This window comes from Amia ocellicauda, unplaced genomic scaffold (assembly GCF_036373705.1).
Source record: "Amia ocellicauda isolate fAmiCal2 unplaced genomic scaffold, fAmiCal2.hap1 HAP1_SCAFFOLD_68, whole genome shotgun sequence".
Classification (NCBI taxonomy): Eukaryota; Metazoa; Chordata; class Actinopteri; order Amiiformes; family Amiidae; genus Amia; species Amia ocellicauda.
The window spans coordinates 226,160-246,685 of NW_027102996.1; the positions used below are offsets into that span (position 1 = coordinate 226,160).

The 20,526-nt window shown below is 43.5% G+C and overlaps 17 non-coding genes and 1 pseudogene across 17 annotated transcripts; all 18 read right to left on the reverse strand.

The window, feature by feature from the left end:
* Nucleotides 1–229: 229 nt before the first annotated feature.
* LOC136741487 (5S ribosomal RNA) lies at nucleotides 230–348 on the reverse strand. The gene has a single exon (XR_010814177.1). It is a non-coding gene; the product is annotated as a 5S ribosomal RNA (ribosomal RNA).
* Nucleotides 349–1,414: 1,066 nt separating this feature from the next.
* Nucleotides 1,415–1,533, reverse strand: LOC136741722 (uncharacterized; annotated as a pseudogene).
* A 1,066-nt stretch (nucleotides 1,534–2,599) lies between these two features.
* Nucleotides 2,600–2,718, reverse strand: LOC136741488 (5S ribosomal RNA). Its single transcript, XR_010814178.1, has one exon. It is a non-coding gene; the product is annotated as a 5S ribosomal RNA (ribosomal RNA).
* Nucleotides 2,719–3,795: 1,077 nt separating this feature from the next.
* Nucleotides 3,796–3,914, reverse strand: LOC136741602 (5S ribosomal RNA). Its single transcript, XR_010814287.1, has one exon. It is a non-coding gene; the product is annotated as a 5S ribosomal RNA (ribosomal RNA).
* A 1,055-nt stretch (nucleotides 3,915–4,969) lies between these two features.
* Nucleotides 4,970–5,088, reverse strand: LOC136741557 (5S ribosomal RNA). The gene has a single exon (XR_010814244.1). It is a non-coding gene; the product is annotated as a 5S ribosomal RNA (ribosomal RNA).
* Nucleotides 5,089–6,154: 1,066 nt separating this feature from the next.
* On the reverse strand, nucleotides 6,155–6,273 carry LOC136741353 (5S ribosomal RNA). The gene has a single exon (XR_010814049.1). It is a non-coding gene; the product is annotated as a 5S ribosomal RNA (ribosomal RNA).
* A 1,066-nt stretch (nucleotides 6,274–7,339) lies between these two features.
* Nucleotides 7,340–7,458, reverse strand: LOC136741591 (5S ribosomal RNA). The gene has a single exon (XR_010814277.1). It is a non-coding gene; the product is annotated as a 5S ribosomal RNA (ribosomal RNA).
* Nucleotides 7,459–8,524: 1,066 nt separating this feature from the next.
* Nucleotides 8,525–8,643, reverse strand: LOC136741616 (5S ribosomal RNA). Its single transcript, XR_010814301.1, has one exon. It is a non-coding gene; the product is annotated as a 5S ribosomal RNA (ribosomal RNA).
* A 1,055-nt stretch (nucleotides 8,644–9,698) lies between these two features.
* LOC136741320 (5S ribosomal RNA) lies at nucleotides 9,699–9,817 on the reverse strand. The gene has a single exon (XR_010814018.1). It is a non-coding gene; the product is annotated as a 5S ribosomal RNA (ribosomal RNA).
* A 1,066-nt stretch (nucleotides 9,818–10,883) lies between these two features.
* Nucleotides 10,884–11,002, reverse strand: LOC136741721 (5S ribosomal RNA). Its single transcript, XR_010814390.1, has one exon. It is a non-coding gene; the product is annotated as a 5S ribosomal RNA (ribosomal RNA).
* Nucleotides 11,003–12,057: 1,055 nt separating this feature from the next.
* Nucleotides 12,058–12,176, reverse strand: LOC136741543 (5S ribosomal RNA). The gene has a single exon (XR_010814230.1). It is a non-coding gene; the product is annotated as a 5S ribosomal RNA (ribosomal RNA).
* Nucleotides 12,177–13,232: 1,056 nt separating this feature from the next.
* Nucleotides 13,233–13,351, reverse strand: LOC136741449 (5S ribosomal RNA). Its single transcript, XR_010814142.1, has one exon. It is a non-coding gene; the product is annotated as a 5S ribosomal RNA (ribosomal RNA).
* Nucleotides 13,352–14,417: 1,066 nt separating this feature from the next.
* LOC136741321 (5S ribosomal RNA) lies at nucleotides 14,418–14,536 on the reverse strand. The gene has a single exon (XR_010814019.1). It is a non-coding gene; the product is annotated as a 5S ribosomal RNA (ribosomal RNA).
* Nucleotides 14,537–15,591: 1,055 nt separating this feature from the next.
* Nucleotides 15,592–15,710, reverse strand: LOC136741698 (5S ribosomal RNA). The gene has a single exon (XR_010814377.1). It is a non-coding gene; the product is annotated as a 5S ribosomal RNA (ribosomal RNA).
* A 1,055-nt stretch (nucleotides 15,711–16,765) lies between these two features.
* On the reverse strand, nucleotides 16,766–16,884 carry LOC136741322 (5S ribosomal RNA). Its single transcript, XR_010814020.1, has one exon. It is a non-coding gene; the product is annotated as a 5S ribosomal RNA (ribosomal RNA).
* A 1,056-nt stretch (nucleotides 16,885–17,940) lies between these two features.
* LOC136741629 (5S ribosomal RNA) lies at nucleotides 17,941–18,059 on the reverse strand. Its single transcript, XR_010814313.1, has one exon. It is a non-coding gene; the product is annotated as a 5S ribosomal RNA (ribosomal RNA).
* A 1,069-nt stretch (nucleotides 18,060–19,128) lies between these two features.
* LOC136741711 (5S ribosomal RNA) lies at nucleotides 19,129–19,246 on the reverse strand. The gene has a single exon (XR_010814388.1). It is a non-coding gene; the product is annotated as a 5S ribosomal RNA (ribosomal RNA).
* Nucleotides 19,247–20,312: 1,066 nt separating this feature from the next.
* On the reverse strand, nucleotides 20,313–20,431 carry LOC136741462 (5S ribosomal RNA). Its single transcript, XR_010814154.1, has one exon. It is a non-coding gene; the product is annotated as a 5S ribosomal RNA (ribosomal RNA).
* Between the last annotated feature and the right edge of the window lie 95 nt (nucleotides 20,432–20,526).

Consider the following 20,526-nt stretch of genomic DNA (forward strand, 5'->3'; position numbering starts at 1 on the left):
TGTGTCATTTCTCGATGAGAAAGATTAGGCAACATTTAGTCACTTCTAGCCATGATGCTCAATTTATTTACGAATGTACCCTAGTTACTAGGGACCGTTTACGTTGGAGAACAAGATCTATTGTATGCCTGTGTATTTGGGGAAGTCAAATCTGAAATAATGATGAAATTGCGTGTATCCAAAGTTAAAACTCGTGATTTGTCGCCCTCTGGTGTGTAAAAGATGCAAAAGCTTACAGCACCTGGTATTCCCAGGCGGTCTCCCATCCAAGTACTGACCAGGCCCGAGCCTGCTTGGCTTCCGAGATCGGACGAGATCGGGCGTATTCAGGCTAGTATGGCCGTAAGCCAGGGAGGCTGTCCCTGACGCTCTACTTAAAGGGAAGGCAATATCCGTTTCTGCCGTTCATACTTACAGTTGAACTGTCTCTCTACTCTAAAGCCCGGGACACACCAGCGCGCCGCAGACAGTCCCTGCTAACACGTCACGTTGTGGCAACATTGTGGCAACGTTGTGCGTTAGCTGGGGTGCCACACCAGACCGGAACTATGTATTACAAAACGAACACATTGTCTTGATAAAACAGCTGTAATTGAGTGCCTGACACGCCAGTCAAGCGCAATTTTGAGAAGGTGTGCATTTCAGTAAGGATTTCAATTGACATGCAGTATGAAACTGAAAGGAGGTTGCATCACTATGATGCATAACATTGCATGTATTGTATTTTCAAGTGTGTGCATTCATCCTGTTGTCATTTTGTTTTGAAAGCAGAAGAATCATTCAACAGGTTGCTGAGACAAATGTAAACCAGTAAAACATATGAAGAGAAACAAACCTTGAATATAAGTTCAGTTGTTTAAACATTTGACAAACTATGGTGAGGGGGTAAGAAAACACACAAATCCAGCAGCTCCTGTATTTCAATACACCAGAACCCAATATTATTGGCGAGTCGGGTAGTCCATCATCACAGTTCGAGGGCAGGCATCATTTCAGTAATTTCATCCCGTTGCATTCACATCCGTGCCTTGAATGAGATTGAATGTGATCTTTGCTCTCAAGTATGTTCCCAAGTTTTACACTTTCGTGCTTTGCATGAATGGGAATGGAACCGTGTGTGTTGAATGAGGCTCCTTGTGAGCACTGAACATTGTCCAGTGGAGTTCCTTTTTGTGTTGCTGTAATTGTGTCATTTCTCGATGAGAAAGATTAGGCAACATTTAGTCACTTCTAGCCATGATGCTCAATTTATTTACGAATGTACCCTAGTTACTAGGGACCGTTTACGTTGGAGAACAAGATCTATTGTATGACTGTGTATTTGGGGAAGTCAAATCTGAAATAATGATGAAATTGCGTGTATCCAAAGTTAAAACTCGTGATTTGTCGCCCTCTGGTGTGTAAAAGATGCAAAAGATTACAGCACCTGGTATTCCCAGGCGGTCTCCCATCCAAGTACTGACCAGGAACGAGCCTGCTTAGCTTCCAAGATCGGACGAGATCGGGCGTATTCAGGCTAGTATTGCCGTAAGCCAGGAAGGCTGTCCCTGACGCTCTACTTAAAGGGAAGGCAATATCCGTTTCTGCCGTTCATACTTACAGTTGAACTGTCTCTCTACTCTAAAGCCCGGGACACACCAGCGCGCCGCAGACAGTCCCTGCTAACACGCCACGTTGTGGCAACATTGTGGCAACGTTGTGCGTTAGCTGGGGTGCCACACCAGACCGGAACTATATATTACAAAACGAACACATTCTCTTGATAAAACAGCAGTAATTGAGTGCCTGACACGCCAGTCAAGCGCAATCTTGAGAAGGTGTGCATTTCAGTAAGGATTTCAAATGACATGCAGTATGAAACTGAAAGGAGGTTGCATCACTATGATGCATAACATTGCATGTATTGTATTTTCAAGTGTGTGCATTCATCCTGTTGTCATTTTGCTTTGAAAGCAGAAGAATCATTCAACAGGTTGCTGAGACAAATGTAAACCAGTAAAACATATGAAGAGAAACAAACCTTGAATATAAGTTCAGTTGTTTAAACATTTGACAAACTATGGTGAGGGGGTAAGAAAACACACAAATCCAGCAGCTCCTGTATTTCAATACACCAGAACCCAATATTATTGGCGAGTCGGGTAGTCCATCATCACAGTTCGAGGGCAGGCATCATTTCAGTAATTTCATCCCGTTGCATTCACATCCGTGCCTTGAATGAGATTGAATGTGATCTTTGCTCTCAAGTATGTTCCCAAGTTTTACACTTTCGTGCTTTGCATGAATGGGAATGGAACCGTGTGTGTTGAATGAGGCTCCTTGTGAGCACTGAACTTTGTCCGGTGGAGTTCCTTTTTGTGTTGCTGTAATTGTGTCATTTCTCGATGAGAAAGATTAGGCAACATTTAGTCACTTCTAGCCATGATGCTCAATTTATGTACGAATGTACCCTAGTTACTAGGGACCGTTTACGTTGGAGAACAAGATCTATTGTATGCCTGTGTATTTGGGGAAGTCAAATCTGAAATAATTATGAAATTGCGTGTATCCAAAGTTAAAACTCGTGATTTGTCGCCCTCTGGTGTGTAAAAGATGCAAAAGCTTACAGCACCTGGTATTCCCAGGCGGTCTCCCATCCAAGTACTGACCAGGCCCGAGCCTGCTTGGCTTCCGAGATCGGACGAGATCGGGCGTATTCAGGCTAGTATGGCCGTAAGCCAGGGAGGCTGTCCCTGACGCTCTACTTAAAGGGAAGGCAATATCCGTTTCTGCCGTTCATACTTACAGTTGAACTGTCTCTCTACTCTAAAGCCCGGGACACACCAGCGCGCCGCAGCCAGTCCCTGCTAACACGCCACGTTGTGGCAACATTGTGGCAACATTGTGGCAACGTTGTGCGTTAGCTGGGGTGCCACACCAGACCGGAACTATATATTACAAAACGAACACATTGTCTTGATAAAACAGCTGTAATTGAGTGCCTGACACGCCAGTCAAGCGCAATCTTGAGAAGGTGTGCATTTCAGTAAGGATTTCAATTGACATGCAGTATGAAACTGAAAGGAGGTTGCATCACTATGATGCATAACATTGCATGTATTGTATTTTCAAGTGTGTGCATTCATCCTGTTGTCATTTTGTTTTGAAAGCAGAAGAATCATTCAACAGGTTGCTGAGACAAATGTAAACCAGTAAAACATATGAAGAGAAACAAACCTTGAATATAAGTTCAGTTGTTTAAACATTTGACAAACTATGGTGAGGGGGTAAGAAAACACACAAATCCAGCAGCTCCTGTATTTCAATACACCAGAACCCAATATTATTGGCGAGTCGGGTAGTCCATCATCACAGTTCGAGGGCAGGCATCATTTCAGTAATTTCATCCCGTTGCATTCACATCCGTGCCTTGAATGAGATTGAATGTGATCTTTGCTCTCAAGTATGTTCCCAAGTTTTACACTTTCGTGCTTTGCATGAATGGGAATGGAACCGTGTGTGTTGAATGAGGCTCCTTGTGAGCACTGAACTTTGTCCGGTGGAGTTCCTTTTTGTGTTGCTGTAAATGTGTCATTTCTCGATGAGAAAGATTAGGCAACATTTAGTCACTTCTAGCCATGATGCTCAATTTATTTACGAATGTACCCTAGTTACTAGGGACCGTTTACGTTGGAGAACAAGATCTATTGTATGCCTGTGTATTTGGGGAAGTCAAATCTGAAATAATGATGAAATTGCGTGTATCCAAAGTTAAAACTCGTGATTTGTCGCCCTCTGGTGTGTAAAAGATGCAAAAGCTTACAGCACCTGGTATTCCCAGACGGTCTCCCATCCAAGTACTGACCAGGCCCGAGCCTGCTTAGCTTCCGAGATCGGACAAGATCGGGCGTATTCAGGCTAGTATGGCCGTAAGCCAGGGAGGTTGTCCCTGACGCTCTACTTAAAGGGAAGGCAATATCCGTTTCTGCCGCTCATACTTGCAGTTGAACTGTCTCTCTATTCTAAAGTCCGGGACACACCAGCGCGCCGCAGATAGTCCCTGCTAACACGCCACGTTGTGGCAACGTTATGCGTTAGCTGGGGTGCCACACCAGACCGGAACTATATTTTACAAAACGAACACATTGTCTTGATAATACAGCTGTAATTGAGTGCCTGACACGCCAGTCAAGCGCAATCTTGAGAAGGTGTGCATTTCAGTAAGGATTTCAATTGACATGCAGTATGAAACTGAAAGGAGGTTGCATCACTATGATGCATAACATTGCATGTATTGTATTTTCAAGTGTGTGCATTCATCCTGTTGTCATTTTGTTTTGAAAGCAGAAGAATCATTTAACAGGTTGCTGAGACAAATGTAAACCAGTAAAACATATGAAGAGAAACAAACCTTGAATATAAGTTCAGTTGTTTAAACATTTGACAAACTATGGTGAGGGGGTAAGAAAACACACAAATCCAGCAGCTCCTGTATTTCAATACACCAGAACCCAATATTATTGGCGAGTCGGTTAGTCCATCATCACAGTTCGAGGGCAGGCATCATTTCAGTAATTTCATCCCGTTGCATTCACATCCGTGCCTTGAATGAGATTGAATGTGATCTTTGCTCTCAAGTATGTTCCCAAGTTTTACACTTTCGTGCTTTGCATGAATGGGAATGGAACCGTGTGTGTTGAATGAGGCTCCTTGTGAGCACTGAACTTTGTCCGGTGGAGTTCCTTTTTGTGTTGCTGTAATTGTGTCATTTCTCGATGAAAAAGATTAGGCAACATTTAGTCACTTCTAGCCATGATGCTCAATTTATTTACGAATGTACCCTAGTTACTAGGGACCGTTTACGGTGGAGAACAAGATCTATTGTATGCCTGTGTATTTGGGGAAGTAAAATCTGAAATAATGATGAAATTGTGTGTATCCAAAGTTAAAACTCGTGATTTGTCGCCCTCTGGTGTGTAAAAGGTGCAAAAGCTTACAGCACCTGCTATTCCCAGGCGGTCTCCCATCCAAGTACTGACCAGGCCCGAGCCTGCTTAGCTTCCGAGATCGGACGAGATCGGGCGTATTCAGGCTAGTATGGCCGTAAGCCAGGGAGGCTGTCCCTGACGCTCTACTTATAGGGAAGGCAATATCCGATTCTGCCGTTCATACTTACAGTTGAACTGTCTCTCTACTCTAAAGCCCGGGACACACCAGCGCGCCGCAGACAGTCCCTGCTAACACGCCACGTTGTGGCAACATTGTGGCAACGTTGTGCGTTAGCTGGGGTGCCACACCAGACCGGAACTATATATTACAAAACGAACACATTGTCTTGATAAAACAGCTGTAATTGAGTGCCTGACACGCCAGTCAAGCGCAATCTTGAGAAGGTGTGCATTTCAGTAAGGATTTTAATTGACATGCTGTATGAAACTGAAAGGAGGTTGCATCACTATGATGCATAACATTGCATGTATTGTATTTTCAAGTGTGTGCATTCATCCTGTTGTCATTTTGTTTTGAAAGCAGAAGAATCATTCAACAGGTTGCTGAGACAAATGTAAACCAGTAAAACATATGAAGAGAAACAAACCTTGAATATAAGTTCAGTTGTTTAAACATTTGACAAACTATGGTGAGGGAATAAGAAAACACACAAATCCAGCAGCTCCTGTATTTCAATACACCAGAACCCAATATTATTGGCGAGTCGGGTAGTCCATCATCACAGTTCGAGGGCAGGCATCATTTCAGTAATTTCATCCCGTTGCATTCACATCCGTGCCTTGAATGAGATTGAATGTGATCTTTGCTCTCAAGTATGTTCCCAAGTTTTACACTTTCGTGCTTTGCATGAATGGGAATGGAACCGTGTGTGTTGAATGAGGCTCCTTGTGAGCACTGAACTTTGTCCGGTGGAGTTCCTTTTTGTGTTGCTGTAAATGTGTCATTTCTCGATGAGAAAGATTAGGCAACATTTAGTCACTTCTAGCCATGATGCTCAATTTATTTACGAATGTACCCTAGTTACTAGGGACCGTTTACGTTGGAGAACAAGATCTATTGTATGCCTGTGTATTTGGGGAAGTCAAATCTGAAATAATGATGAAATTGCGTGTATCCAAAGTTAAAACTCGTGATTTGTCGCCCTCTGGTGTGTAAAAGATGCAAAAGCTTACAGCACCTGGTATTCCCAGGCGGTCTCCCATCCAAGTACTGACCAGGCCTGAGCCTGCTTAGCTTCCGAGATCGGACGAGATCGGGCGTATTCAGGCTAGTATGGCCGTAAGCCAGGGAGGTTGTCCCTGACGCTCTACTTAAAGGGAAGGCAATATCCGTTTCTGCCGCTCATACTTGCAGTTGAACTGTCTCTCTATTCTAAAGTCCGGGACACACCAGCGCGCCGCAGATAGTCCCTGCTAACACGCCACGTTGTGGCAACGTTGTGCGTTAGCTGGGGTGCCACACCAGACCGGAACTATATTTTACAAAACGAACACATTGTCTTGATAATACAGCTGTAATTGAGTGCCTGACACGCCAGTCAAGCGCAATCTTGAGAAGGTGTGCATTTCAGTAAGGATTTCAATTGACATGCAGTATGAAACTGAAAGGAGGTTGCATCACTATGATGCATAACATTGCATGTATTGTATTTTCAAGTGTGTGCATTCATCCTGTTGTCATTTGTTTTTGAAAGCAGAAGAATCATTCAACAGGTTGCTGAGACAAATGTAAACCAGTAAAACATATGAAGAGAAACAAACCTTGAATATAAGTTCAGTTGTTTAAACATTTGACAAACTATGGTGAGGGGGTAAGAAAACACACAAATCCAGCAGCTCCTGTATTTCAATACACCAGAACCCAATATTATTGGCGAGTCGGGTAGTCCATCATCACAGTTCGAGGGCAGGCATCATTTCAGTAATTTCATCCCGTTGCATTCACATCCGTGCCTTGAATGAGATTGAATGTGATCTTTGCTCTCAAGTATGTTCTCAAGTATGTTCCCAAGTTTTACACTTTCGTGCTTTGCATGAATGGGAATGGAACCGTGTGTGTTGAATGATGCTCCTTGTGAGCACTGAACTTTGTCCGGTGGAGTTCCTTTTTTGTTGCTGTAATTGTGTCATTTCATGATGAGAAAGATTAGGCAACATTTAGTCACTTCTAGCCATGATGCTCAATTTATTGACGAATGTACCCTATTTACTAGGGACCGTTTACGTTGGAGAACAAGATCTATTGTATGCCTGTGTATTTGGGGAAGTAAAATCTGAAATAATGATGAAATTGCGTGTATCCAAAGTTAAAACTCGTGATTTGTCGCCCTCTGGTGTGTAAAAGGTGCAAAAGCTTACAGCACCTGGTATTCCCAGGCGGTCGCCCATCCAAGTACTAACCAGGCCCGAGTCTGCTTGGCTTCCGAGATCGGACGAGATCGGGCGTATTCAGGCTAGTATGGCCGTAAGCCAGGGAGGCTGTCCCTGACGCTCTACTTAAAGGGAAGGCAATATCCGTTTCTGCCGTTCATACTTACAGTTGAACTGTCTCTCTACTCTAAAGCCCGGGACACACCAGCGCGCCGCAGACAGTCCCTTCTTACACGCCACGTTGTGGCAACGTTGTGGCAACGTTGTGCGTTAGCTGGGGTGTCACACCAGACCGGAACTATATTTTACAAAACGAACACATTGTCTTGATAAAACAGCTGTAATTGAGTGCCTGACACGCCAGTCAAGCGCAATCTTGAGAAGGTGTGCATTTCAGTAAGGATTTCAATTGACATGCAGTATGAAACTGAAAGGAGGTTGCATCACTATGATGCATAACATTGCATGTAGTGTATTTTCAAGTGTGTGCATTCATCCTTTTGTCATTTTGTTTTGAAAGCAGAAGAATCATTCAACAGGTTGCTGAGACAAATGTAAACCAGTAAAACATATGAAGAGAAACAAACCTTGAATATAAGTTCAGTTGTTTAAACATTTGACAAACTATGGTGAGGGGTTAAGAAAACACACAAATCCAGCAGCTCCTGTATTTCAATACACCAGAACCCAATATTATTGGCGAGTCGGGTAGTCCATCATCACAGTTCGAGGGCAGGCATCATTTCAGTAATTTCATCCCGTTGCATTCACATCCGTGCCTTGAATGAGATTGAATGTGATCTTTGCTCTCAAGTATGTTCCCAAGTTTTACACTTTCGTGCTTTGCATGAATGGGAATGGAACCGTGTGTGTTGAATGAGGCTCCTTGTGAGCACTGAACTTTGTCCGGTGGAGTTCCTTTTTGTGTTGCTGTAATTGTGTCATTTCTCGATGAGAAAGATTAGGCAACATTTAGTCACTTCTAGCCATGATGCTCAATTTATTTATGAATATACCCTAGTTACTAGGGACCGTTTACGTTGGAGAACAAGATCTATTGTATGCCTGTGTATTTGGGGAAGTCAAATCTGAAATAATGATGAAATTGCGTGTATCCAAAGTTAAAACTCGTGATTTGTCGCCCTCTGTTGTGTAAAAGATGCAAAAGCTTACAGCACCTGGTATTCCCAGGCGGTCTCCCATCCAAGTACTGTCCAGGCCTGAGCCTGCTTAGCTTCCGAGATCGGACGAGATCGTGCGTATTCAGACTAGTATGGCCGTAAGCCAGGGAGGGTGTCCCTGACGCTCTACTTAAAGGGAAGGCAATATCCGTTTCTGCCGCTCATACTTGCAGTTGAACTGTCTCTCTACTCTAAAGTCCGGGACACACCAGCGCGCCGCAGACAGTCCCTGCTAACACGAAACGTTGTGGCAACGTTGTGCGTTAGCTGGGGTGCCACACCAGACCGGAACTATATTTTACAAAACGAACACATTGTCTTGATAAAACAGCTGTAATTGAGTGCCTGACACGCCAGTCAAGCGCAATCTTGAGAAGGTGTGCATTTCAGTAAGGATTTCAATTGACATGCAGTATGAAACTGAAAGGAGGTTGCATCACTATGATGCATAACATTGCATGTAGTGTATTTTCAAGTGTGTGCATTCATCCTGTTGTCATTTTGTTTTGAAAGCAGAAGAATCATTCAACAGGTTGCTGAGACAAATGTAAACCAGTAAAACATATGAAGAGAAACAAACCTTGAATATAAGTTCAGTTGTTTAAACATTTGACAAACTATGGTGAGGGGGTAAGAAAACACACAAATCCAGCAGCTCCTGTATTTCAATACACCAGAACCCAATATTATTGGCGAGTCGGGTAGTCCATCATCACAGTTCGAGGGCAGGCATCATTTCAGTAATTTCATCCCGTTGCATTCACATCCGTGCCTTGAATGAGATTGAATGTGATCTTTGCTCTCAAGTATGTTCCCAAGTTTTACACTTTCATGCTTTGCATGAATGGGAATGGAACCGTGTGTGTTGAATGAGGTTCCTTGTGAGCACTGAACTTTGTCCGGTGGAGTTCCTTTTTGTGTTGCTGTAATTGTGTCATTTCTCGATGAGAAAGATTAGGCAACATTTAGTCACTTCTAGCCATGATGCTCAATTTATTTACGAATGTACCCTAGTTACTAGGGACCGTTTACGTTGGAGAACAAGATCTATTGTATGCCTGTGTATTTGGGGAAGTCAAATCTGAAATAATGATGAAATTGCGTGTATCCAAAGTTAAAACTCGTGATTTGTCGCCCTCTGGTGTGTAAAAGATGCAAAAGCTTACAGCACCTGGTATTCCCAGGCGGTCTCCCATCCAAGTACTGACCAGGCCCGAGCCTGCTTAGCTTCCGAGATCGGACGAGATCGGGCGTATTCAGGCTAGTATGGCCGTAAGCCAGGAAGTCTGTCCCTGACGCTCTACTTAAAGGGAAGGCAATATCCGTTTCTGCCGCTCATACTTACAGTTGAACTGTCTCTCTACTCTAAAGCCCGGGACACACCAGCGCGCCGCAGACAGTCCCTGCTAACACGCCACGTTGTGGCAACGTTGTGGCAACGTTGTGCGTTAGCTGGGGTGCCACACCAGACCGGAACTATATTTTACAAAACGAACACATTGTCTTGATAAAACAGCTGTAATTGAGTGCCTGACACGCCAGTCAAGCGCAATCTTGAGAAGGTGTGCATTTCAGTAAGGATTTCAATTGACATGCAGTATGAAACTGAAAGGAGGTTGCATCACTATGATGCATAACATTGCATGTAGTGTATTTTCAAGTGTGTGCATTCATCCTGTTGTCATTTTGTTTTGAAAGCAGATGAATCATTCAACAGGTTGCTGAGACAAATGTAAACCAGTAAAACATATGAAGAGAAACAAACCTTGAATATAAGTTCAGTTGTTTAAACATTTGACAAACTATGGTGAGGGGGTAAGAAAACACACAAATCCAGCAGCTCCTGTATTTCAATACACCAGAACCCAATATTATTGGCGAGTCGGGTAGTCCATCATCACAGTTCGAGGGCAGGCATCATTTCAGTAATTTCATCCCGTTGCATTCACATCCGTGCCTTGAATGAGATTGAATGTGATCTTTGCTCTCAAGTATGTTCCCAAGTTTTACACTTTCGTGCTTTGCATGAATGGGAATGGAACCGAGTGTGTTGAATGAGGCTCCTTGTGAGCACTGAATTTTGTCCGGTGGAGTTCCTTTTTGTGTTGCTGTAATTGTGTCATTTCTTGATGAGAAAGATTAGGCAACATTTAGTCACTTCTAGCCATGATGCTCAATTTATTTACGAATGTACGCTAGTTACTAGGGACCGTTTACGTTGGAGAACAAGATCTATTTTATGCCTGTGTATTTGGGGAAGTAAAATCTGAAATAATGATGAAATTGTGTGTATCCAAAGTTAAAACTCGTGATTTGTCGCCCTCTGGTGTGTAAAAGGTGCAAGAGGTTACAGCACCTGGTATTCCCAGGCGGTCTCCCATCCAAGTACTGACCAGGCCCGAGCCTGCTTGGCTTCCGAGATCGGACGAGATCGGGCATATTCAGGATAGTATGGCCGTAAGTCAGGGAGGCTGTCCCTGACGCTCTACTTAAAGGGAAGGAAATATCCGTTTCTGCCGTTCATACTTGCAGTTGAACTGTCTCTCTACTCTAAAGCCCGGGACACAGCAGCGCGCCGCAGACAGTCCCTGCTAACACGCCACGTTGTGGCAACATTGTGCGTTAGCTGGGGTGCCACACCAGACCGGAACTATATTTTACAAAACGAACACATTGTCTTGATAATACAGCTGTAATTGAGTGCCTGACACGCCAGTCAAGCGCAATCTTGAGAAGGTGTGCATTTCAGTAAGGATTTCAATTGACATGCAGTATGAAACTGAAAGGAGGTTGCATCACTATGATGCATAACATTGCATGTATTGTATTTTCAAGTGTGTGCATTCATCCTGTTGTCATTTTGTTTTGAAAGCAGAAGAATCATTCAACAGGTTGCTGAGACAAATGTAAACCAGTAAAACATATGAAGAGAAACAAACCTTGAATATAAGTTCAGTTGTTTAAACATTTGACAAACTATGTTGAGGGGGTAAGAAAACACACAAATCCAGCAGCTCCTGTATTTCAATACACCAGAACCCAATATTATTGGCGAGTCGGGTAGTCCATCATCACAGTTCGAGGGCAGGCATCATTTCAGTAATTTCATCCCGTTGCATTCACATCCGTGCCTTGAATGAGATTGAATGTGATCTTTGCTCTCAAGTATGTTCCCAAGTTTTACACTTTCGTACTTTGCATGAATGGGAATGGAACCGTGTGTGTTGAATGAGGCTCCTTGTGAGCACTGAACTTTGTCCGGTGGAGTTCCTTTTTGTGTTGCTGTAATTGTGTCATTTCTCGATGAGAAAGATTAGGCAACATTTAGTCAATTCTAGCCATGATGCTCAATTTATTTACGAATGTACCCTAGTTACTAGGGACCGTTTACGTTGGAGAACAAGATCTATTGTATGCCTGTGTATTTGGGGAAATCAAATCTGAAATAATGATGAAATTGCGTGTATCCAAAGTTAAAACTCGTGATTTGTCGCCCTCTGGTGTGTAAAAGATGCAAAAGCTTACAGCACCTGGTATTCCCAGGCAGTCTCCCATCCAAGTACTGACCAGGCCCGAGCCTGCTTAGCTTCCGAGATCGGACGAGATCGGGCGTATTCAGGCTAGTATGGCCGTAAGCCAGGGAGGCTGTCCCTGACACTCTACTCAAAGGGAAGGCAATATCCGTTTCTGCCGTTCATACTTACAGTTGAACTGTCTCTCTACTCTAAAGCCCGGGACACACCAGCGCGCCGCAGACAGTCCCTGCTAACATGCCACGTTGTGGCAACGTTGTGCGTTAGCTGGGGTGCCACACCAGACCGGAACTATATTTTACAAAACGAACACATTTGTCTTGATAAAACAGCTGTAATTGAGTGCCTGACACGCCAGTCAAGCGCAATCTTGAGAAGGTGTGCATTTCAGTAAGGATTTCAATTGACATGCAGTATGAAACTGAAAGGAGGTTGCATCACTATGATGCATAACATTGCATGTATTGTATTTTCAAGTGTGTGCATTCATCCTGTTGTCATTTTGTTTTGAAAGCAGAAGAATCATTCAACAGGTTGCTGAGACAAATGTAAACCAGTAAAACATATGAAGAGAAACAAACCTTGAATATAAGTTCAGTTGTTTAAACATTTGACAAACTATGGTGAGGGGGTAAGAAAACACACAAATCCAGCAGCTCCTGTATTTCAATACACCAGAACCCAATATTATTGGCGAGTCGGGTAGTCCATCATCACAGTTCGAGGGCAGGCATCATTTCAGTAATTTCATCCCGTTGCATTCACATCCGTGCCTTGAATGAGATTGAATGTGATCTTTGCTCTCAAGTATGTTCCCAAGTTTTACACTTTCGTACTTTGCATGAATGGGAATGGAACCGTGTGTGTTGAATGAGGCTCCTTGTGAGCACTGAACTTTGTCCGGTGGAGTTCCTTTTTGTGTTGCTGTAATTGTGTCATTTCTTGATGAGAAAGATTAGGCAACATTTAGTCAATTCTAGCCATGATGCTCAAATTATTTACGAATGTACCCTAGTTACTAGGGACCGTTTACGTTGGAGAACAAGATCTATTGTATGCCTGTGTATTTGGGGAAGTCAAATCTGAAATAATGATGAAATTGCGTGTATCCAAAGTTAAAACTCGTGATTTGTCGCCCTCTGGTGTGTAAAAGATGCAAAAGCTTACAGCACCTGGTATTCCCAGGCAGTCTCCCATCCAAGTACTGACCAGGCCCGAGCCTGCTTAACTTCCGAGATCGGACGAGATCGGGCGTATTCAGGCTAGTATGGCCGTAAGCCAGGGAGGCTGTCCCTGACGCTCTACTTAAAGGGAAGGCAATATCCGTTTCTGCCGTTCATACTTACAGTTGAACTGTCTCTCTACTCTAAAGCCCGGGACACACCAGCGCGCCGCAGACAGTCCCTGCTAACATGCCACGTTGTGGCAACATTGTGGCAACGTTGTGCGTTAGCTGGGGTGCCACACCAGACCGGAACTATATATTACAAAACGAACACATTGTCTTGATAAAACAGCTGTAATTGAGTGCCTGACACGCCAGTCAAGCGCAATCTTGAGAAGGTGTGCATTTCAGTAAGGATTTCTATTGACATGCAGTATGAAACTGAAAGGAGGTTGCATCACTATGATGCATAACATTGCATGTATTGTATTTTCAAGTGTGTGCATTCATCCTGTTGTCATTTTGTTTTGAAAGCAGAAGAATCATTCAACAGGTTGCTGAGACAAATGTAAACCAGTAAAACATATGAAGAGAAACAAACCTTGAATATAAGTTCAGTTGTTTAAACATTTGACAAACTATGGTGAGGGGGTAAGAAAACACACAAATCCAGCAGCTCCTGTATTTCAATACACCAGAACCCAATATTATTGGCGAGTCGGGTAGTCCATCATCACAGTTCGAGGGCAGGCATCATTTCAGTAATTTCATCCCGTTGCATTCACATCCGTGCCTTGAATGAGATTGAATGTGATCTTTGCTCTCAAGTATGTTCCCAAGTTTTACACTTTCGTGCTTTGCATGAATGGGAATGGAACCGTGTGTGTTGAATGAGGCTCCTTGTGAGCACTGAACTTTGTCCGGTGGAGTTCCTTTTTGTGTTGCTGTAATTGTGTCATTTCTCGATGAGAAAGATTAGGCAACATTTAGTCACTTCTAGCCATGATGCTCAATTTATTTACGAATGTACCCTAGTTACTAGGGACCGTTTACGTTGGAGAACAAGATCTATTGTATGCCTGTGTATTTGGGGAAGTCAAATCTGAAATAATGATGAAATTGCGTGTATCCAAAGTTAAAACTCGTGATTTGTCGCCCTCTGGTGTGTAAAAGATGCAAAAGCTTACAGCACCTGGTATTCCCAGGCGGTCTCCCATCCAAGTACTGACCAGGCCCGAGCCTGCTTAGCTTCCGAGATCGGACGAGATCGGGCGTATTCAGGCTAGTATGGCCGTAAGCCAGGGAGGCTATCCCTGACGCTCTACTTAAAGGGAAGGCAATATCCGTTTCTGCCGCTCATACTTGCAGTTGAACTGTCTCTCTACTCTAAAGTCCGGGACACACCAGCGCGCCGCAGACAGTCCCTGCTAACACGAAACGTTGTGGCAACGTTGTGCGTTAGCTGGGGTGCCACACCAGACCGGAACTATATATTACAAAACGAACACATTGTCTTGATAAAACAGCTGTAATTGAGTGCCTGACACGCCAGTCAAGCGCAATCTTGAGAAGGTGTGCATTTCAGTAAGGATTTCAATTGACATGCAGTATGAAACTGAAAGGAGGTTGCATCACTATGATGCATAACATTGCATGTATTGTATTTTCAAGTGTGTGCATTCATCCTGTTGTCATTTTGTTTTGAAAGCAGAAGAATCATTCAACAGGTTGCTGAGACAAATGTAAACCAGTAAAACATATGAAGAGAAACAAACCTTGAATATAAGTTCAGTTGTTTAAACATTTGACAAACTATGGTGAGGGGGAAAGAAAACACACACATCCAGCAGCTCCTGTATTTCAATACACCAGAAGCCAATATTATTGGCGAGTCGGGTAGTCCATCATCACAGTTCGAGGGCAGGCATCATTTCAGTTATTTCATCCCGTTGCATTCACATCCGTGCCTTGAATGAGATTGAATGTGATCTTTGCTCTCAAGTATGTTCCCAAGTTTTACACTTTCGTGCTTTGCATGAATGGGAATGGAACCGTGTGTGTTGAATGAGGCTCCTTGTGAGCACTGAACTTTGTCCGGTGGAGTTCCTTTTTGTGTTGCTGTAATTGTGTCATTTCTCGATGAGATAGATTAGGCAACATTTAGTCACTTCTAGCCATGATGCTGAATTTATTTACGAATGTACCCTAGTTTCTAGGGACCGTTTACGTTGGAGAACAAGATCTATTGTATGCCTGTGTATTTGGGGAAGTCAAATCTGAAATAATGATGAAATTGCGTGTATCCAAAGTTAAAACTCGTGATTTGTCGCCCTCTGGTGTGTAAAAGATGATAAAGCTTACAGCACCTGGTATTCCCAGGCGGTCTCCCATCCAAGTACTGACCAGGCCCGAGCCTGCTTAGGTTCCGAGATCGGACGAGATCGTGCGTATTCAGGCTAGTATGGTCGTAAGCAAGGGAGGCTGTCCCTGACGCTCTACTTAAAGGGAAGGCAATATCCGTTTCTGCCGCTCATACTTGCAGTTGATCTGTCTCTCTACTCTAAAGTCCGGGACACACCAGCGCGCCGCAGACAGTCCCTGCTAACACGAAACGTTGTGGCAACGTTGTGCGTTAGCTGGGGTGCCACACCAGACCGGAACTATATTTTACAAAACGAACACATTGTCTTGATAATACAGCTGTAATTGAGTGCCTGACACGCCAGTCAAGCGCAATCTTGAGAAGGTGTGCATTTCAGTGAGGAATTCAATTGACATGCAGTATGAAACTGAAAGGAGGTTGCATCACTATGATGCATAACATTGCATGTATTGTATTTTCAAGTGTGTGCATTCATCCTGTTGTCATTTTGTTTTGAAAGCAGAAGAATCATTCAACAGGTTGCTGAGACAAATGTAAACCAGTAAAACATATGAAGAGAAACAAACCTTGAATATAAGTTCAGTTGTTTAAACATTTGACAAACTATGGTGAGGGGGTAAGAAAACACACAAATCCAGCAGCTCCTGTATTTCAATACACCAGAACCCAATATTATTGGCGAGTCGGGTAGTCCATCATCACAGTTCGAGGGCAGGCATCATTTCAGTAATTTCATCCCGTTGCATTCACATCCGTGCCTTGAATGAGATTGAATGTGATCTTTGCTCTCAAGTATGTTCCCAAGTTTTACACTTTCGTGCTTTGCATGAATGGGAATGGAACCGTGTGTGTTGAATGAGGCTCCTTGTGAGCACTGAACTTTGTCCGGTGGAGTTCCTTTTTGTGTTGCTGTAATTGTGTCATTTCTCGATGAGAAAGATTAGGCAACATTTAGTCACTTCTAGCCATGATGCTCAATTTATTTACGAATGTACCCTAGTTACTAGGGACCGTTTACGTTGGAGAACAAGATCTATTGTATGCCTGTGTATTTGGGGAAGTCAAATCTGAAATAATGATGAAATTGCGTGTATCCAAAGTTAAAACTCGTGATTTGTCGCCCTCTGGTGTGTAAAAGATGCAAAAGCTTACAGCACCTGGTATTCCCAGGCGGTCTCCCATCCAAGTACTGACCAGGCCCGAGCCTGCTTAGCTTCCGAGATCGGACGAGATCGGGCGTATTCAGGCTAGTATGGCCGTAAGCCAGGAATGCTGTCCCTGAAGCTCTACTTAAAGGGAAGGCAATATCCGTTTCTGCCGTACATACTTACAGTTGAACTGTCTCTCTACTCTAAAGCCCGGGACACACCAGCGCGCCGCAGACAGTCCCTGCTAATATGCCACGTTGTGGCAACGTTGTGCGTTAGCTGGGGTGCCACACCAGACCGGAACTATATTTTACAAAACGAACACATTTGTCTTGATAAAACAGCTGTAATTGAGTGCCTGACACGCCAGTCAAGCGAAATCTTGAGAAGGTGTGCATTTCAGTAAGGATTTCAATTGACATGCAGTATGAAACTGAAAGGAGGTTGCATCACTATGATGCATAACATTGCATGTATTGTATTTTCAAGTGTGTGCATTCATCCTGTTGTCATTTTGTTTTGAAAGCAGAAGAATCATTCAACAGGTTGCTGAGACAAATGTAAACCAGTAAAACATATGAAGAGAAACAAACCTTGAATATAAGTTCAGTTGTTTAAACATTTGACAAACTATGGTGAGGGGGTAAGAAAACAAACAAATCCAGCAGCTCCTGTATTTCAATACACCAGAACCCAATATTATTGGCGTGTCGGGTAGTCCATCATCACAGTTCGAGGGCAGGCATCATTTCAGTAATTTCATCCCGTTGCATTCACATCCGTGCCGTGAATGAGATTGAATGTGATCTTTGCTCTCAAGTATGTTCCCAAGTTTTACACTTTCGTGCTTTGCATGAATGGGAATGGAACCGTGTGTGTTGAATGAGGCTCCTTGTGAGCACTGAACTTTGTCCGGTGGAGTTCCTTTTTGTGTTGCTGTAATTGTGTCATTTCTCGATGAGAAAGATTAGGCAACATTTAGTCACTTCTAGCCATGATGCTCAATTTATTTACGAATGTACCCTAGTTACTAGGGACCGTTTACGTTGGAGAACAAGATCTATTGTATGCCTGTGTATTTGGGGAAGTAAAATCTGAAATAATGATGAAATTGTGTGTATCCAAAGTTAAAACTCGTGATTTGTCGCCCTCTGGTGTGTAAAAGGTGCAAAAGCTTACAGCACCTGGTATTCCCAGGCGGTCTCCCATCCAAGTAATGACCAGGCCCAAGCCTGCTTGGCTTCCGAGATCGGACGAGATCGGGCGTATTCAGGCTAGTATGGCCGTAAGCCAGGGAGGCTGTCCCTGACGCTCTACTTAAAGGGAAGGCAATATCCGTTTCTGCCGGTCATACTTGCAGTTGAACTGTATCTCTACTCTAAAGCCCGGGACACACCAGCGCGCCGCAGCCAGTCCCTGCTAACACGCCACGTTGTGGCAACATTGTGGCAACGTTGTGCGTTAGCTGGGGTGCCACACCAGACCGGAACTATATATTACAAAACGAACACATTGTCTTGATAAAACAGCTGTAATTGAGTGCCTGACACGCCAGTCAAGCGCAATCTTGAGAAGGTGTGCATTTCAGTAAGGATTTCAATTGACATGCAGTATGAAACTGAAAGGAGGTTGCATCACTATGATGCATAACATTGCATGTATTGTATTTTCAAGTGTGTGCATTCATCCTGTTGTCATTTTGTTTTGAAAGCAGAAGAATCATTTTTGCTGAGGTTGCTGAGACAAATGTAAACCAGTAAAACATATGAAGAGAAACAAACCTTGAATATAAGTTCAGTTGTTTAAACATTTGACAAACTATGGTGAGGGGGTAAGAAAACACACAAATCCAGCAGCTCCTGTATTTCAATACACCAGAACCCAATATTATTGGCGAGTCGGGTAGTCCATCATCACAGTTCGAGGGCAGGCATCATTTCAGTAATTTCATCCCGTTGCATTCACATCCGTGCCTTGAATGAGATTGAATGTGATCTTTGCTCTCAAGTATGTTCCCAAGTTTTACACTTTCGTGCTTTGCATGAATGGGAATGGAACCGTGTGTGTTGAATGAGGCTCCTTGTGAGCACTGAACTTTGTCCGGTGGAGTTCCTTTTTGTGTTGCTGTAATTGTGTCATTTCTCGATGAGAAAGATTAGGCAACATTTAGTCACTTCTAGCCATGATGCTCAATTTATTTACGAATGTACCCTAGTTACTAGGGACCGTTTACGTTGGAGAACAAGATCTATTGTATGCCTGTGTATTTGGGGAAGTCAAATCTGAAATAATGATGAAATTGCGTGTATCCAAAGTTAAAAATCGTGATTTGTCGCCCTCTGGTGTGTAAAAGATGCAAAAGCTTGCAGCACCTGGTATTCCCAGGCGGTCTCCCATCCAAGTACTGACCAGGCCCGAGCCTGCTTAGCTTCCAAGATCGGACGAGATCGGGCGTATTCAGGCTAGTAGGCCGTAAGCCAGGGAGGCTGTCCCTGACGCTCTACTTAAAGGGAAGGCAATATCCGTTTCTGCCGTTCATACTTACAGTTGAACTGTCTCTCTACTCTAAAGCCCGGGACACACCAGCGCGCCGCAGACAGTCCCTGCTAACACGCCACGTTGTGGCAACATTGTGGCAACGTTGTGCGTTAGCTGGGGTGCCACACCAGACCGGAACTATATATTACAAAACGAACACATTGTCTTGATAAAACAGCTGTAATTGAGTGCCTGACACGCCAGTCAAGCGCAATCTTGAGAAGGTGTGCATTTCAGTAAGGATTTCAATTGACATGCAGTATGAAACTGAAAGGAGGTTGCATCACTATGATGCATAACATTGCATGTATTGTATTTTCAAGTGTGTGCATTCATCCTGTTGTCATTTTGTTTTGAAAGCAGAAGAATCATTCAACAGGTTGCTGAGACAAATGTAAACCAGTAAAACATATGAAGAGAAACAAACCTTGAATATAAGTTCAGTTGTTTAAACATTTGACAAACTATGGTGAGGGGGTAAGAAAACACACAAATCCAGCAGCTCCTGTATTTCAATACACCAGAACCCAATATTATTGGCGAGTCGGGTAGTCCATCATCACAGTTCGAGGGCAGGCATCATTTCAGTAATTTCATCCCGTTGCATTCACATCCGTGCCTTGAATGAGATTGAATGTGATCTTTGCTCTCAAGTATGTTCCCAAGTTTTACACTTTCGTGCTTTGCATGAATGGGAATGGAACCGTGTGTGTTGAATGAGGCTCCTTGTGAGCACTGAACTTTGTCCGGTGGAGTTCCTTTTTGTGTTGCTGTAATTGTGTCATTTCTCGATGAGAAAGATTAGGCAACATTTAGTCACTTCTAGCCATGATGCTCAATTTATTTACGAATGTACCCTAGTTACTAGGGACCGTTTACGTTGGAGAACAAGATCTATTGTATGCCTGTGTATTTGGGGAAGTAAAATCTGAAATAATGATGAAATTGCGTGTATCCAAAGTTAAAACTCGTGATTTGTCGCCCTCTGGTGTGTAAAAGATGCAAAAGCTTACAGCACCTGGTATTCCCAGGTGGTCTCCCATCCAAGTACTGACCAGGCCCGAGCCTGCTTGGCTTCCGAGATCGGACGAGATCGGGCGTATTCAGGCTAGTATGGCCGTAAGCCAGGGAGGCTGTCCTTGACCCTCTACTTAAAGGGAAGGCAATATCCGTTTCTGCCGCTCATACTTGCAGTTGAACTGTCTCTCTACTCTAAAGTC